At 41.0% G+C, this 19188-nt stretch overlaps 1 pseudogene; it reads left to right on the forward strand.

Annotated features, from left to right (window-relative positions):
• The first annotated feature begins 5156 nt into the window (after nt 1–5156).
• Nucleotides 5157–5970, forward strand: LOC139039125 (S-phase kinase-associated protein 1 pseudogene; annotated as a pseudogene).
• Nucleotides 5971–19188: the final 13218 nt, after the last annotated feature.

Here is a 19188-nt window from a genome sequence, read left to right on the forward strand (position 1 = left end):
AATACTCTTCTTTTTAATTCCTATGTGTGATACTTTTATAATCAGGAAGAACCAGAACTATGATTTTTAAAGGTTGAGTTAAAATACCGTTTGAGAACAAATGGCAGCTTCTCAAATGTCAACTCAGCAAAAAAGAATATTAACTAAACATTCTCTGAAACTCTCTTATGATTTTACTCCAGAAGGGGTCATTGTCTTAATGGATGGCTGGCTTCAGGAGGCTGCTTCCAAGAATGCTGGCCCTGGCCAGTGAGTCTGGGTGCATGTGTGTGTTTCCTGCTGTTCGTGGAAAAAGGACAGGTTGGTCAACAAGAACAAAGAGTCCAACCCAATGGACATCATTATCAACAAAGAGATGGCATGATTGGTAGTTGCCAAGGAATATGAGGAACAAAAACAGAGAAGGAAGTACGATTATATTGTGGGTGAAGGAATCAAACTTTAAGCAGAAATATTGTAGGTAAAATAAAAGATTTTACATTAGAAAAAAATGTAATTTTATTGGAAAAATCATTGTGAACTCATGACCTTTAACAGAAATATGTTTTTCTGACTGCAGTCCATTAATAGGTGCACTTCTGCCAAACCCCGACTCTCACTGAAATGACCTGAGACTTCTTGAAGGATGACTCTGCATCTTGGAGTAAGGAAAATTTAGGATAGGGCTAGAAAACAGAGGTTTCAGACAGGTAATAGTAGAAGGATAAGGAAGCCATTGACTAAAATGCAACAATTTTGACATCAAAAAAGAAAAAAACAATTACGATTGACTGAAATGAGTTGAATGTGAGAAAATCTCAAGACAAAGAAGTTGACATGTAATTTCTTAAAAGGATAAATATACCAGAATATGTTAGCTTTAATTAATAGAGGAGTGTCAACAAATAGGGATTTTTAAAACTAAATTAGTAGACTTATCCATTTTTTTACCATGTAGTTAGCAAAGTGTGACCACAATAAATTAATGCGAGACAGATAGTTCTGGGAAAAGGTAGAAATTGTACCAAGAATAGGAAAGATGGATCAAAATCAGCGGTCACACACAATAAACAGAAATTAAATGTGTGGAGGTCTCAGAGTGGATCAACCCCAAAGTTTTCTAAGATGAAGAATTACCCAAATATTCTGCAGGGGAAACCTCCAAAGCTCATTGTTAGTCATAATGAGATATGATAAAGCACACATACATTTTTAATACTTGAAACAGACCCGGTCAACACTACTCATACATTCATATGATGAGACAGTAGGATTTGGCTCAGTAAAATTGTAGAATGCACTATTATGGTGAGAGACACCAGACTCCGAGGGATGAATTTGTACAATCTATTGATGTAGCAAGTCGAGTTTAAACAGAAAAGAGGAGCTTGGGTTGGATAGATCCATACCCTTGTTCAGAATCAAGCAATTTACAATGCAGAAAGCTAATCTTGTCTGGTCAGAGATAGTAGTATTTTTTCTCTTGGTTCTGAAAATTACTGTAACCTTGCAAAGATATAGGGGGAAAAAAACTGCTGTGAACCTAGGATAGTGTCAGATAATCCTGGAAAGGGAACACAAAAAAGTAATTAAAATATATACAGCGATGAGGAAGGTGAACATCAACATCCATAGTTGATGAGATATGATAACCACTGAAGTGCAACTGTCTAATAATGAGTTCTGTTATCACTGTGATGTTTGTGGATGTTTTTTCTGCTTTTATGATGTTCACAGCATCCTAAAGGGGACAGGGAACTGGAATGTCATAGAGGCTGAGGCAAGAGGTCACCACCAAGAAGTCTGTGACCTTCAACAAAAAGATCAAGTCCTACCTGAAAGCCCCAGGGTTGAACAAGATTCAGTTCACACTCTGTCTCACCCTGGGATCTTTGGGAATCAGTCTATCTTGAAAAATAGCAGCATGTCTCTTAGTCATGCCTTCCTCGTCATCAGCAGCTTCGAGAGTTTGGTCTCCGCTTACTGGGAAGTAAACCTCTCCTGGGAACCCAGAGGCCAAAGTTTCTCCATCCTCTAACTGGTCCTTTGGGTTTTCAGCCTCTTTCTAATTTTCAGCTGGGAGCCTAAGAATGTCTTCTTTGTTGAGTCATTTGTGGAACTTGAAGCTACTTAAATCTATAATTTGTTAGCTGTTTTTTTTCCAACGATTTTCCCAGCAAATAGCTGTCTATTTTTCATGTATCAGTCAACAGACTTTCAGAGGCCTTCTCCGTGTTAGGCCTGAAGTCACTTACTGTGGTGTTCAGAGCAGGTGCAAACTGCCCTCACGGGGGTTAGAGTTTAGTGAAGACAGACGTAGCTGAATAAGCCACACACTGACACTAGCTAGAGAGGAAGGGTAAAGGGGGGCTAGGCATGGGATTAGCAGGGGCTCTTGGTCTAGGCTCAGGGCTCGGGGTGCTTTCCTTGAGAAAGTGATATCGAAAGGGAGGAATTTTCTGTGTGAAGTGGAGGAGGAGCGTTTTGAGAAGGCTATGCAAAAGCCAGGAGGAACCAGGCTGTAGTGCACAGACCCAGAGAAAGGTGGGTTCTGGACCCAGTTTCAATGTGTGTATATGGGTGTTTCCCCAAACATCCAACAAGCAATTATTGGGACACAGCCTGTGTATCCTACAACTCAACTCAATTCTGACACCGTCTACCTGGAGTTTGAGGTTTAAGGGCTCAGTTCTACAAGACTGTCCTCCCCCAACCCTCCATTCAGAGGCGAGTTTTCTCTTGGGGAGAGGGGAGGGAGGCTGAGCTTTGTGGCTTCCCCAGAGGCCATAATTTTTTTTTTAATATTTAAATATTTATTTATTTATTTTGGCTGCACCAGACCTTATTTGCAACAACAGGGATCAAACCTACATGCCTTGCATTGGAAGGTGGATTCTTAACCACTGAATGACCAGGGAAGTCCCCAGAGGGCAGTCTTTTTTTTTTTTTTTCCTAGAGGGCAGTCTTAAGCCCAAGTTTTCACCTGTGCTTCTGACCCCCTGGCTACAGATCAGAGGTTCCACCACCACCCTCCTTAGGTTCTATTAATTTGCTAAAGTCGCTCAGAGAACTCAGAGAAATATTTTCCTTACTAAGTTACCAATTTATTATAATAGGATGTATACTCAGAAACAGTCAGACAGAAGAGATGCCAGGGCAAGGCATGGGGAAAAGTCATGGAACTTTCATGCTCTTTCCACACACCCAACTCTGCCCAGATCTCTTTGCGTTCACCAACCCAGAAGTTCTCCAAAGACCATCCTTTTGGGTTTTTAGGGAGGCTTCATTACATAGGCATGAATGATTACATCATTGCCTGTTGGCCGTTGATCCAACCTCCAGTCCCTTTTACTTCCTGGGAGGGTAGGAGGGCGGGACTGAAAGTTCCAACCTTCTAATCACATGGTTGGTTCCCCTAGCAAGCAGACCCCGTCCTTACCAACAGTCACCTCATTAACATAAACTAGGGTGTGGTTGAAAGGGATTTGTTATGAATATCAAGACAACTTTATTGCTCTTATCACTTAGAAATTCCAAGGGTTTTAGGAACTCTGCCAAAAACCAGGGACAAAGACCACGTATATTTTTTATCACACCATACCAGGCGTGGATGTTTTGAGTGTGAGGCACTGTGAGAAATTTAAGTGAGTAGTTGAATAGAAAGCAGTGGAGATTATTCTGGAAGGAGATAATTAATTTGACAGTCACTAGGAGATAAGCAGAGGTCCGGCAGGAAGCAGATGTATGCTCCAACTGTTTACTTCTTTGAGGAGAGTTTAAGAAAGTTGCTGTTTATAAAATTATGGGTCGGGTTGAAGGAAATCTATTACAAAAGAGAGTAGTGTTCTGGGGCTTGCAAATTGGGAGCCATTAACCCTTCCAGGCCTGAAATGTTACTGAAAGTCATATAGAACTGTGTGCGGAGGGGAGGAGCCTAACAGTAGCCCTGGACTTTGGTATAGGGACACTGCCTTCAGGAATAGATCCCCTGGCCCACCTCCTGCCCTCTGGTCTCTTGTTTACACCTCCCACCTGCAAAATCCAAATGGGGACTTCCCTGATGGTCCAGTGGATAGGAATCTGCCAATGCAGGGGACATGGGTTCGATCCCTGATCCAGGAGGATTCCACATGCTGCAGAACAACTGGGCCCAGTCACCACAACTACCGAAGCTAGAGAGGCCACCTCAGTGAGAAGCCCACCTGCCGCGACAAAGAGCAGCCCCCCCCCCCGCCCCCCGCAACTAGAGAAGGCCCGCGAGCAGCAATGAAGACCCAGTGCAGCCAGAAAGAAATAAAATTAAAAATCAAAACAGAAGAACCCAAACAGAAGCACAAGGAAAGGGAGCCTGAGGCAGTCCATCCAGGGTCCCCTCCAGAGCCCAGGGTGGGGGTAGAAAGGGCAGAGATGGCATCTGGAGGGGTAAACAGAAGATGGCACAAGTGATAATTTAATCCTCAGACCAAAAGAGGCCTGAGACGGTTTTGAGTCCTTGAAACATTGGACACTGGGCTGAAGGAGGATGAGCAAACCACCCCAGGAGACAGAGGAGGAGCGGCCAGAAGGAGCAGAATCACCAAGACTATCCTAGAAGCTAATTTAAGGCTGAGACAATTGTCAGTTGTTACGGAAATAATTACCCACTCCCAGAGGCATACTTTTCTTGCTTTTATCTATTTTCTCTGCTAGAGTCCAGAAGCTGGGAAAATGGAATTGCCTTTGGGTCCCTCTCTTGACCCCAACCGACCCTATCTAAGGCAAGAATCCCTTTAAGGCACCCCCAGCAGTATTGCCTGGTGCCTCTTCTAGACAGAAGGTGAATGTTTAGGTCTGAATTCTAGTGAGCTACAGGACCTTGGGCAGTTTACTTAACTTCCCAGTTTACCTGTCTGGAAAATGGGAATGGTAATAGTTGTGAGAATTAATTCAGGTATCCCAGGTGAAGTTCCAGGGCCATAATAAATGCTTCAAAGTTCTGGGTATTAATAGTTTAGTTCCAATAATGCCTGGGATATGGTGGATGCTCAATAAATACTTGTTAAATGAATAAATTGTTCTAGTTGAAAAAATGTTATCACTCTGCCAATGCAAGGGATCCCTTGCCTGGGAATTAAGATTCCACATGTAGACGCCGCGCCGTCTCGCTGCGCTATATTGGCCTTGTTCTCCGCCTTTAGATTTTGCTTTTTGACGACGCCTCCCTGCTCACTTCAGCATCCGGCCTTCTATCTCTTTGAGACCTAATACCATGCCTTCAATTAAGCTGCAGAGTTCTGATGGAGAGATATTCGAAGTTGATGTTGAAATTGCAAAACAGTCTGTGACCATCAAGACTATGTTGGAAGATTTAGGAATGGATGATGAAGGAGATGATGATCCAGTCCCCTTGCCAAATGTTAATGCAGCAATATTGAAAAAGGTCATTCAGTGGTGCACCCACCACAAGGATGATCCTCCTCCTCCTGAGGATGATGAGGACAAAGAAAAACAAACAGATGATATACCTCTTTGGGATCAAGAATTCCTGAAAGTTGACCAAGGGACACTCTTTGAGCTTACATTGGCCACAAACTACTTAGACATCAAAGGTTTGCTTGATGTTACCTGCAAGACTGTTGCTAATATGATCAAGGGGAAAACTCCTGAAGAGATTCGAAAGACATTCAATATCAAAAATGATTTTACTGAGGAAGAGGAAGCCCAGGTACGCAAAGAGAACCAGTGGTGTGAGAAGTGAAATTTCGTGTCTAACGCTGTAATACTGTAAGGATTATTCCAAATACTAGTTGCACTGCTTTGTTTATAATTGTTAATATTAGAAAAACAGTCAACAAATGCAGCAGCAAGTCAATTGTATTAGCAGAATGTTGTCCTCATTGCATGTGTAGTTTCAGTACACTTCCCAAACTTACGGCCCAGTTTCTTCTAGTATGATTGAAAGTTTCTTTTCTTTGCTCTGAATAAAATTGAACTGTGGGTTCCCTATAGAAAGTGGCATTTTGGGCTTTCCCTTTTTGTAAAGCAATTTCTGCCTAGTTCATTGTCCACTTAATTTTAGTTCAGTGACTTTTAAAGTTGGCATTGTAAATAAAGCAACTTGCAAAAAACCTTCTGAAATAGAATTTAACAATGTATCATCTTTATTCAACTGGAAAAAGGCTACTTGAGATAAATGCTTTGAGTGGGGTTATCAGAGTGTCTTCAGTCTTCCTGGAGGAGTAAGTGCCCCTGGCATTCATTAGTCTGTACGTGGCAGGGCTTCCTTAATTGGCTCTGAGGGCTTAGTTTTGCATTCTAATTCTCAGCTTTGAAGGCTCAGTTACTACTCAGTTTGTGGTCTGGGAGGAGATATAATAGTTTGCTAGTTTTTCAGCTAAAAAAGATAGCCTATATGGTGTGTCATCTTTTTATAATCAGTGATCCCAATTGGGAAAAACTATTCACACTACTTGCATGTGGAAATAATTTAACCTTTAATGTTAAAATGTGTGGCATAACCCAGAAAGCATCCGTCACGAATGCAAGATACTTTCAATAAAGTTACCTAGTAGGTAGTAAAAAAAAAAAAAAAAAAAAGATCCCACATGCCATCCAATGTGGCCAATAGATATATAAATACATAAAAATAATATCAATTAAAAAAAAAGATGGACACTTCTTACCTCAATGGCAACCAAAGGACATTTTATGGAAAAAATAATTGAAAATCTTTAGAGTTTTAAAATTTCTATTATAGTAACAAAATAAAAATATTAACTTTAATAGTAATCTAAGTGTTATGTTAATTGAGTAATCAAACTATTGACTTTCAGAGAAGGAAGTGCGTAGATTGATACCAAGATTGATACCATTGATACTCAGAACACTGACAGGAAACTTGGGCTCACAGATGTCTGGAAGTCAAAAGTGTTCTGCAAGTTTTCCAGGCAGGGATGGGGCATGGTTGGGATGAGGATAAGGATGAGGCAGGGCAGGTGAGCTTCCAAGAGAAAGGAAAGGTCTTACAACAGGGAGTGCAAGGTATTGAAACAGAAAATGTTTAGTTTGCCTTAGTTTATTTATAATTATTTGTTTTTGTTAAACTGAAGTTCTTTTGGATGAAAAAGGTATGCATATGACTGTGGTTGTGTAAGAGAATGTCCTTGTTCTCAGGAGATATGTGAAGTACTTAAAAGCAAAGGAGTTCTGAGGTCTGCAAATTATCCTTAAATAAATGATTAAAAAAATAAGAAATGTGTCTAGCTATATTTATATGTATCTAGTGAGAGAGAGTGATAGGTAAATAAAACAAAATGTGAAAAGTTGATGATTTAGATGAAGTGTATATTGAAATTCATTGCACTTTATTTTTTATTTAAAATTTTTTTCAAAATAAAGAGTGGGGAAAAATGGTAACACCTGCTTAGTATAGAACAATTGCGAAAAAATAGAAACATGGAAAGAAGAAAAAAATACCCATAATTCCACCATCTAAAGATAGTCAATGTTGACATTTTGGTGTATTTTCTTTCATTTTTCTTAGGCACTTAAAAATTGTATTTGATGTTGCTATATATACACACAGACCCACTGATAGTTTAAATTTAAACAGTACATGTTTGAATAGCACATTGTTGCAATTTAGATGAGTAGACAGGAACCAGAAATAATTTTAACATTCAGAAGTTTTCTAAAGATCCTAAAGTTGGATATTCTATTGCATGTATTCTACTGCATAGCCATACATGAGCTATTTTTCTATTGTGGCACCTAGGTAAGTTTGGTACAGAGGTCAGAGCCCAGGTATGGTGGTCAATTGCTTGGGTTTGAATCTGGCTTACTCACTCGGTGAACTTGAGGAAGTTTCCTAGCTTTCTGATACTGCCTCCTCATCTGTAAAGTGGGGATCACAAAGGGTATTGGGAGGATGAAGTGAGTTAAATGTGTAAAGTCTTCAGAAAAGTGATAGGCACCTCACTGTCACTACCATGACCATCATCATCACCATCACCACCATCATAATCACCATCACCACATTTATCATTATCATTATTACCATCACTACCACCATTATCATCACTATTAGTAGTTTGAGGAACCAGATGGTATGGATGACTCAGTAGGTTATTTTTGTTTTGTTTTATTTTGGTTTTCATTCTTAAACCAAGGAGACCAAGGTCCTCAAGCATTCACAATCCTTAGAAGTCACCTACAGATGGTGATTAATTTGAATCTCAAAGGCACAAAATCAGCTTATTTCTCTCTCTGCTGATGCCATCACCCCAAAAGCCGCAATGACAAGAGAGCACCATTTTTTCTTTTTATTTTCTACCTTTCTCCCCACCCTCCTTACCAAGACTTCCTGATCTTGCCACTTGCCAGCTTTAATTTCTCCATGAAACTATCTCAGCCTCAGATATCCTCAGCTGACATGACTTCCCAGAACCTTAATGTCATTTTCTATTCTGCCTGGAATACAGCTTTTTTTGCCCCAGCACTTGCGGGGTAGCATTGTATCGAGTTAGCTTAAAAGAGCTCATCTCTGGCTATACAGAGTTCTTTCATCCTTATTTTTGTTTTGTTTTGAAATTTTATAACTCCCTTCCCTACGGAAGATTATGGAAGAAGAAGAGAAGATAAAAGTTAACCTTATTGTATTTCATGGGAAACATTAAACATCTGAAAAACCTAAATATAGTCTGCTTAGAGAATCTTCTGGCAGTGAGTAACAACTGCCATGAAACTTTTCAAACCCTTTAACCCAGTATTACCAGTTTGGGGAATATACCCCAAGGAAATAACCCAAAAGGGAAAAAAAATGTGATTTGTGCAAAGATATTCGTGTGCTGCTATTTATAAGAGTGGAGAATAGGAAATAAGCCAAATGCCAAATAAGGGAATGACTCTGCAAGTTATGGTATAGTGACATGAGGAAATACCAGGCAACGATTTTCAAGGATGGGAATGTAGCCTCTGCTGGCTCTAGGGAATGCGTAGATTATTTTAAGTGACAAAGAACACCAAATGGAAAGTTTGCAACTGTGTTAAATGTGTGCTGGGCAAAAAAGTTTGGAGGCGGATCTTGAGGAAAGGAAAATGTTGTTCAGAGTTGAGGGTGGTGTGACTGCTGTCAAACTGCTTGTGAATTACTGGCAAGTTGCGTACTGCTGTAAAGTTGTAATGACAATATCTTCTGGGGCCTGACCCTTTCGACAGCTATTTGAGCAGAGAAAGTGGATAATTGTAGATCAATCAGTGGACTTGGTTTTGCAGCAAAACATCTTCACAGTTATGTGCCAAAGCCTGGGAAAATATGAACTCTGGCATCAGAAGTCTTTGCTCTAGAATCTTGAGACACTAAGAGTTGCAGAAAAGACATTTGTTGTGTAGTCGCTAAGTTGTTGTCTGACTCTTTGTAACCCCATGGACTGCAGCATGCCAGGCTTCCCTGTCCTTCACTATCTCCTGGAGTTTGCTCAGAAGACATGCTGGGTTTTAAAACCTGTTTAGAGGAACTTCCCTGACGGTCCTGTAGTTAGCACTCTGTGCTTCCACTGCAGGGGGCTTGGGTTCAGGCCTAAAATTCTGCATGCTGCAGGGCATGGCCAAAAAAAAACCAAAATACTTGTTTGGAATCAGACCCCTGGCACATCAATCCTCAGATTTTGCTGAGAGCTCACCAATAATTAGCCAAGTGGTGGGGATATATATTTTTTTTGATGGGGAGGGAGAAGGAAATTAGATTTCAGAGGGCAGAATGTATCAGAGATGCCAAATAAATATTTACCAAAATAACATTACTTCTTCAACTACTTTTACAAAGTCAGGCCTACAGTAGACTCACACTTAAAAAAAAAATACTAGGAATGCAAGAGTTCAGAATGGGAAACTGGAGAGTCATAGCAAGAAACAAACAGCACGGAGCCGTGAGAAAACAGGAAGGGGAAAAAAATGGAAGGGCATGGAGAGATATTTGTGGCAAGTTCAGGGTATATCAAGTATTTTTTAAAAATAATATTATCTTGAGTATGAATTAATTTTTAACAACTAGTAAACAAGGAAACACATCTGCTGGAATGAACTATTATTAAAGGTTACACACCATTTTAAAGTCATTTTTTTCTAGTGAATTCTTACCTTATCATCTGAAGGCTCTTTGGCCTGGAATGAATTTTTTCCTTTCTCAGTCTTAACTTGGGCAGTAAGACACAATCAAATTTGGATTCTTTTTTTTCATCAACAGTTCACAGGAATTACAACAGGAGCCTGAACCAACAGTATCAGACACTGAATTTTGTGGTGATGATCAAAGACAAATCTCATTTCTACGGTCTTCTCCAAAGAAGTCAAGTCCTAGTTCAGCGGAGTTAAGCAACAGTATTGTGCGGTGTGTCTTAACTACGTTCTTTGTTCACCGAAGAATGTGTTTTGTTTTACTCATTCCTCTCCCTGGTGATTTAACAGCATGTTAAGTACATCCAGAACCTTTGGGTGGAGGGGGGTAGTTTGTGTCCCAAACTCTTGCAATTGGTGGCTCCCTGACAGACCCCGCCTCTGCCAGACCCCGACCCTGTTACCCCTCAACCCGTCTACACATTTTATCCTGTGTTTAATCAAGTCCACATCTGTGGATCCCTAGAAAGACATTCAGCTTCAGGGTCTCTAGAAAAGTCCTGGAGTCAAGAGTGGTTTTACTTGCAGGAACCCGGATGCCACAACTCCTATTACTTTCACAAGTTGACCTTATTGGAGGGAAAAGTCTTAGAATTTAGAATGATGAATCTCTCACCTCAGAGAGAACTGAAAGACGGGTTACGCCACAATGATGCCTTGGCACAGCGGTGCCCTGTCATTGAGTTGAAAAACATCTGCTGGAGGAAAGTTCTTTCGAATAAACTGTGATTGAGCCACGTCTTTTCTGGTTTGTCATAAGGTTTCTCAATCCTGGCGTGCTATTAACATTTGGGGCAAGATAATTATTTGTTGGGGTGGGGGAGGGGGTTGTATTTAGTTTATGTGACTTCTACCCACTAGAAACTAGTAGAACCCCTTCCAATTTTTTCCCCCCTCCAGTTTTGATGACCAAAAATGTCTCCAGGCACCATCAAATGTCACCTGGAAGGCAAAATGGCACCCAGTGGAGAATTGTTAGTTGATTAGATATTTTGTGTGGACATGATGGTATTTGGGCAACAGTATGAGACTCTCCCCAATCTCTGTAAAGAATGGAACATTCCAACTTCATCTACTCTGCCCTTGGCTTCCCAGCTGGCTCAGCCCAAAATAAAACTTGTTTTCATTCCTGACTCTTCATTAAGCTCTTCTCTAACACTTTCTTATTCTTCCTCAAATCCACTTCCCCCAGTTAATCTTCCTCAAGCATTGATTATTATCGGAATTCCCCAAAGAAAACCTGTAACGACTTGGAACTTGGAAATTTCGAGCCCTTTCTGGTGAGAGAGCCCTAAGTGGCAGAATCCTCCTCAGGTCTTTTTTTTTTTATGGCTGTACCATGGAGCATCTTAGTTTCCCAACCAGGGAGTCCATGCCTCCTGCAGAGGAAACTCATAACTTCAATCACTGGACCACCCGGGAAGTCCCCTTTTATTTTTCTTTAAAACGAGTTGAGTTCAGCCAACCCTCAACTTGAGAAATTAACTTACTGGTCTGGCAGTTATTATGTTTGGGGTCACTTGCCCTTTGGAATTTCTTAGAAGCATATCATGCAGCTGTGTGGAGCTTTGTAGGTAGGAAATGAGAAAGGGCAGAGTTCTGGAGATAACAGTTTGGCGGCCACTGTGAGTAGCGAGCCTGGTGACGAAACTTGGGGAACAAATCAAAGCCTGGAGCTGCTGCATCAGCTTTTCCTGAATCAGCTCTGATGCCTGTCAACAGTGAGGGCCTCCACTGAGCTCTTCCAGAGCAAAGGAGCCCTTTGGAGTCTCTGACACAGTGTCTATAGTGGTTTCTCTGTGGTCTGAAGGGAGACATGATGCCTTTGTCACTTCATTGCAGTCATTGAATGGAGGGCAAGATGGACTGGTAAGGAAGGCATTGGTAGTCTAACGAGATTGATACAGGGCTTCCCTGGTAGCTCAGTGGTGAAGAATCTGCCTGCCAATGCCAGAGAAATAGGTTCGATCCCTGGTCTGGGAAGATCCCACATGTGGAGGAGCAAGTGGGCCCATGTGCCACAACTACTGTGACTGTGCTCTGGAGCCTGTGAGCCACCACTACTGAGCCCACACATTGCCACTACTGAAGCCTGTGAACCCCAGAACCCGTGCTCTGCAACAAGAGAAGCCACCACAATGAGAAGCCTGTGCACCGCAAGTAGAGAGTAGCCCCTGCTCACAGCCAAAGCAGCAATGAAGACCCAGCACAGCCATAAATAAATAAAATTATATAAAAAAATAAAGACTTAGAGACAGGCTGAGACCCAGGGCCCTTTGATGCAGTGCTCCAGTGCTTGCACCCGGACAAACGTCTCTCTGAGTAGTAAAATACAAGGAAACGTTAAGGGAATAAAAGTAGCTGCATGTCTGTGTAATTGGGGCAAATTCTGGACAACAAGATACAAAAGACACAGAAAAGCACTTCCCTGGTTATCCAGTGGTTAAGAATCCACCTTCCAATGCAGGGGACGCGGGTTCAATCCCTAGTCGGAGAACTGAGATTCCACATGCCACAGGGCAACTAAGACCATGCGCTGCAACTACAGACTGCATCTAGGGAGAAGCCCACTCACGACACGAAGATCCAAAGCAGCCAAAAATAAATAAACAGAAGCTACAAAAAGACCAAAAATTCCAACAGCCATTTCTGAGAAGCTGGGAACAAAAACAGGTTGTCAGGATCCAAAGCAGGGTACTGCGCATGTCCCCTGCACTCAATATCACCAAAGGGGTTGGCAGGCCACCTAAGCCACCCTGCCAGCCCAACCCCTGGATGCACCCCTACCCTCACTTTATATAAGGAGCAAGCTCGCCCCTCCTTGGGGAACAAGGAAGGAAACTGTTGCTTGTTTTTGCTCCCCCGACCGCTGCAGCAGGGGCCCCAGTGTAGCCTTGCCTACGTTTCTTGTCCAGCCTCTAGTCAATTTCTATTGACTGGGGAAGGCCGAGAACCCTGGTTGGTAACATAATTTATGCCACTTGGGCTATTAGTTAAGCCTATTCATACTTATCCAAAGGCTTCCTTGAGTTCATTACTAGGAAGATCAAGTAGGAATCAGTGGCAGGGCTGCCGATGGGCTGGGGTTGAAGGAGGAGAAAGATAGAGGTGAAAAGATGACATTCTTTTCATGGTTGCATGCCACAGGCAGAGTCCAAAAAATTTCATCATGAAAGAGAAGGAATCAGATTTTCATTCTTTTTGGTCTGGAGGGAAGAATTGCAACTCTTAAAGACAGGAATTCCCTGGATGTCTCTGGGGCTAAGACTCCATGCTCCCAATACAAGGGGCTTGGGTTCAATCCCTGGTCAGGAAACTAGATTCCACATGCTGCAACTAAGATGAAGAGCCCTCATACCACAGCTAAGACCCAGCTTAGCCAAATAAACAACATAAAAAGTTAAAAAACCCAAGACAATTGGAATCCCCGATTCCGTAATGGCGCAGAATGAGAGAAATCTGGATAGCCATCAAACGTTGAAGTGCAGTTGAGCTGAGTGGAAGGTAATAACCATGGAATGTGAATATCAAAAGAAGAAAGCCAGGAGAGAAAGCACTGAAAAGCTGCTGACTGGAAAACTACCCTCATGCTAAAAAATCCCCATAAAAACATCAAGTCGTTTCTTCTTGTAGTTACACTCCTGCCCTGGAAAGATTTATGAAAGCAAAGGAAGACAGGAGCACATAACTTAATTAGGAACAGGCTACCTTGAACACAGTTATTCAATAGCTGTGGCTTAATTTGCTTAACAGACCCTGGTCCTGGTTCAAATAAACTTGCTCTACTAGTCACTTATGTCTTTCACTTCTGTGGCAACTGCTGCCTGTTGACCTCGCTGCTCAGGTAAATGCTGGAGTCAGGCAAAGAGGAGATTGTTCCCTGCTAAGAAGCAGGAGACCTGAGGAGAGGTTTCTCATATGACTTAAAAGAGCTGTTTCACCTCTCTAGACCTTCATTTCTGTATCTGTGAAATGAAAAAATTTTTGAATAGAATTAATAGTGAACACCTTAAAAAAAAATAAGGGCCAATTCAGGAAAAAGAAAAATATTCTAAACTTTTTTTCTTTTCATGAAGAAACCAGCAACCCAGAGGCAGCTTTTTTACCTTTCGCTCTAAAATTAGATCTTGGACTTTGGGTTGCCCATCATTGGACTATATGACTGTTGATTTCTCTTCCAGATGAATTAGGTTCTTGATCCCCTAATGGAAGTGACTTATATTGACTGCTTCGTCATATTATTTCTAGTCAGTTCTTTCCTTAATAACATCATCAGAAGGCTCTTTGGACAGAGTGTTTTTCATTCTCAAGAGGCTTTTGAAAAACTCCTGGATGCAAATGTTATTGTGGTATTTTATTTTTTACACATATTTTACACATATTTTACATATGTGTAATATGTGCCTTAAAGGCATCTGTCTTAGTTTGGCAATTACTGCAGAGTCAAATCAATAAACATTAATAATTCAACAGCTAAAGTAATGTATTTTCAGCAAACAATTCAGCAAAGTTTGACAGTTTACAAATGACTAGTCAGTTGATTAGGACTGGAACTTCAAATATCCTTGTGTGTCTTCAAATGAAATACTCTTGAAACAGTAAATCATTACCAACAAAAGTGGGAGGTGCCCACTGATATTTCATCATGTAAATCTGATCACCTGATCCATCTTGCTTTGAAACCCTCCCAAAGCAAATAATTAGACAATTCTGATGTAGGGTATGATCCTAAAAAATCAAAAGAGATGTCAAACCAAGAACACTGTAAAACTTTTCTTCTAGACCTTTGGGAAAACAGTCTGATAGTTCCTTAAAAGGTTAGATATAGAGTTACCATTTGTCCTGGAAGTTCCACTCCTAGGGATATACCCAAGAGAAATGAGATCATATATCTGTACACAGATGTTCATAGGTTCATAGCAGTATTGTTCATAATGGTCAAAAAATAGAATCAATCCAAATATCCATCAACTAAGGAATGGATAAACAAAATTTATCCACACAATGAAATATTCTTTGCCTATAAGAAGAAATGAAGTACTAATACATGTTACAACATAGATGAACCTTGAAAACATCATGCTAAGTGAAAGAAACCAGACCCCAAAGGTCACATGTTGTGTGATTCCATCCATATGAAATGTCTAGAACAGGCAGATTTTTGAGACAGAAAGTAGATCAGTGGTGGCCGAGGGTGGAGCAGGTTGGGGTGAGATGGAGGTGACTTCTAATGGGTGTAGGGTTTCTTTTTTTTTAATTACTTATTTTATTTTTGGCTGTGCTGAGTCTTCATGCTACACACGGGCTTTCGCTAGTTGCAGTGAGCATAGGCTACTCTCTAACTGCGGTGTGTGGACTTCTCACTGCAGTGGTTTCTCTTGTGGAGCATGGGTTCTAGAAGTTTGGACTCAACAGTTGTGGCACATAGGCTGACTTGCTCTGTGGAATGTGGAATCGTCCCAGACCAGGGATCAAACCTGTGTCCTCTGCATTGAGTAGATTCTTATCCAGTGGACCACCAGGGAAGTCCCGGTGTGGGGTTTCTTTATGGATTGACAGAAAATGTTCTAAAATCATTTTGTGGTGATGATTGTACAATTCTCTGAATATGCTAAAAACCCTGGAATTGTTCACTTTGGGTGAAATGTACAGTATGTGAACTACGTCTCAATAAAGTTGCTATAAATTTTTTAAATCTATTATAAATTTTGTTAAAAAACAGAAACAAAAACTTTAAGCCCTTGGGCTCTCCATGGTGATGCAGCATTGGCTCAGGCAGCAGAATTTACATTTTCTTAATGGGTCTGCTTTCCTAGGCCAAGAATACAATTGTATGGTATGTGTGTGTGTTTGTATCATCCTTAAACCCATCTCTTCAAAATGAAAAGACTGTCAGACCAATCTATCAAGTTGTGTTATAACATAACATGGACCTTGGTTTAAAACAGTCATTGGTCAAACTTGTGGATTATTTTCAGATATCTTTTGATATAGATTTAACATAATTCTAACATAATTAATAATAATTCTAACATAAGTCTAGCATACTATAGATCTAACATAATTCTACAGTAATAAGAAAATAGACTCTGTATGATTTCAATACCTTTAGACCACAAAATCTTTGCATCTTTTTTATGTCCCTGGATATGGTCTAGTGTCTCTTAATTTACAGTCTATGGGAACTTGAATAGAATTTGTATCCTACTGTTGTGTGAAAATTGTATAAATCTTAATTATGTTGAATTGGCTCATGGTGCTTTTCAAGCCTACTATATCCTTTACTTTTCTGTATATTCATTCTATTAATTTTTGAGAGATTTCTATTGAAACTCCAACTAAAAATCATGATTTATCTATTTAAAAAATAATTGTAATATATAGCAAAACTATATGTAACTTTGTTCTGTGTTTTCCAAGTCTCCTGTAAATGTGTTATCATACTTTCATAATTTAAAAAAAGAAAGAAAGAAAAAGAAATGGTTATTGGTCATTTAAACTTACTGCCATCCTGAGGATTCATAAGTCATGTCTAAAGTAAACATATATCTGTACCTTGAGGAGCAGATCTGTGATCAAAATGTGCTAATACATTGGTTATTTTACAAATTGATCATGGGCTGACACTCTTCTCGGTTTTAGCCATCACAAGTTCTTAGCCTTTGTGTTAGCTGCTCAGTCATGTCCAACTCTTTGAGACCACATGGATTGTAGCCTGCCAGGCTCCTCTGTCCATGGGACTCTCCAGGCAAGAATACTGGAGTGGGTTGTCATGCCCTCCTCCAGGGGATCTTCCCCACCCAAAATTGAACCCAAATCTCCTGCACTGCATGCAGATTTTTTTACCATCTGAGCCACCAGGAAGGCCCTCTTAGCCTTTAGGGCTGTCCATTTCTAGACTTTGCCTGTCCCAGTGAAAGATAGCAGTCTTGCATTGGTGGAATATCTGATCTAAAAATCTTGCACAGCATTTCTTTACTTTCTACCCTTTTATATAGATCTGTACCAAAAGTTCTTAGTGGTAATTCTATCTTCTTGTGCTATCTTGATTGCAGATAGTAAGTTAGTTTCTGACCCAGAGGCTCAGCATGATTTTTAGGCTCTTGCTTTTTTTTTTTTTTTTTGCCACGCCGCATGACTTGTGGGATTTCAGTTGCCTGACCAGGGATCAAACCCGAGCCCTCAGCAGTGAGAGTGAAGAGTGCTAACCTCTGGATTGCCAGAGAATTGACTTGAGCTCTTTCTTAGAAGAAAGAAAAGAAAGAGCTAAGGTTGTTTCAGACACTGCTGTTAACTAACATGGTTATGCCTGTTTCAATAGTGAGTTTATGAAATGAACTTTGAAAAATGGTATCTTCATACTTAGAAACCAATATAGCTCACTGGGAGGATCACTCTAAGTTTTATAGTGTCCTTTGGCCACAAGAAATCAAAATCTCTATGGTCTGTGTCAAGAGTTGTGTCTGGTATCTGAAGGATGATTTGATGCAGCCACTAGTCTTACCGGCATCCGTGGAGTAGAGAAAAGAAGATGAACTCTGGAGTCAGACTGCCTGGTTCTTAAACGGGCTCCTCCATTCTGGGCCAGCTCCCTAACGCCTTTTCATGTGTAATGTGAGGATAAATTCTAACACCCACCTTACAGAGACATTGGGAGAATTAAGAGAGTTCGCTGTATAAACAAAATGTATAATGTATAAATAAAAACAGAGCCTGGCATATATTAAGCACAAATTTCATCTTTTATTATGTGTCTTTATCAACCTGACCAACTACCGGGGACAGGGGCGTTGTTTACCTTCTGCCAGACTTCTATTGTAAAGAATCTGGCTTTGGTCCTCGACGGCAAATAAACCGTCCAGGATGGGGGCCATGCCCAAGCAGTGCGGTTCAATTCAAACTGAGCAAGACCATTTCTCTTCTCCCCTGATAAGACCATTAACATCTCAGAGGAGCCTGGTGCTCGCCCCCCCGCCCCCCAACAACCCCAAAGAAATAAAATTCCGTACGAGGACTCAACTTTCCCTAAAGATTCACATCCCAAAGTTCTTTTTCTTTTTTAAATTTTCTTCTGCTGTGCCCAGGCTTTCTCTAGTTGAGGTGAGTGGGGACTACTCTCTAATTGCAGTGTTCAGGCTCAACAGTCGCAGCTTACAGGCTCTAGAGTGTGGGTTCAGTAATTGTGGTACACTGGCTTGGTTGCCCAAGGCACGTGGGATCTTCCCAAACCGGGGATCGAACCCATGTCCCCTGCATTTACGGGCAGACTCTTAACCACTGGACCACCACGGAAGTCCCCAGCATTCTGAGGTGAATGATCAGGTCTCACTCTCAGTAGATCCAGTGTTATGCTGGTGAGTCAAGGCTTTTGGAGGTTGGGACTCTGCACCCAGGATGAAATAAATCCTGGAGCGACACTTTCAGTATCTCTGAGCATCCTTTGCTGCTATGACTTGCTCTGTTCAGACTTTCTTTAACTGTAACCAAAAAGCTTGCTGACACCAGGATACTGGATTCCATAGTCTGTTCAGTCTTTTTATTTTTATTTTTTAAATCCTTCGGGCAGCACTGCACAGTGTGTGGGATCTTAGTTCCCAGACCAGGCAGGGACGGAACCTGTGCCGGAGCCCTAGCCACTGGAGAACCCCCAAGTCGGCTCAGCCTTATTCTGCTACTATGACTTACATTCCCTGATTGCTTAGTTTGGTAATGAGCCTGCCTGTCTCTTCTCAAGTTGCAGTTTGACTCCATAAAGCAACTCGTGCTGCGCTGTGGTCTGGTAACTAATGTTCCATCTTGGTCAACAATATTGTGCCTATGTTGATATGCTCAACTCTGCCTGTGCCCTTGTTGACACTTCACAAGTTCCTGTAGCCCTATTGGAACTTCTGGCCCAACCCAAGATAAAACAGCTTCCTTTTCCAAAAAGAAATGTAAGTACACAGAAACCAAATTATTTGTTTAGGGAAATAGAGAAAGAGCTAGAAATTTTGCTGAGCCAGAATTAGAAGCTTCAGGTCACATTACCTCTAAAATATAGTAATCAACAAGACTTCA

The sequence above is a fragment of the Odocoileus virginianus genome, chromosome 17 (assembly GCF_023699985.2).
Source record: "Odocoileus virginianus isolate 20LAN1187 ecotype Illinois chromosome 17, Ovbor_1.2, whole genome shotgun sequence".
Classification (NCBI taxonomy): Eukaryota; Metazoa; Chordata; class Mammalia; order Artiodactyla; family Cervidae; genus Odocoileus; species Odocoileus virginianus.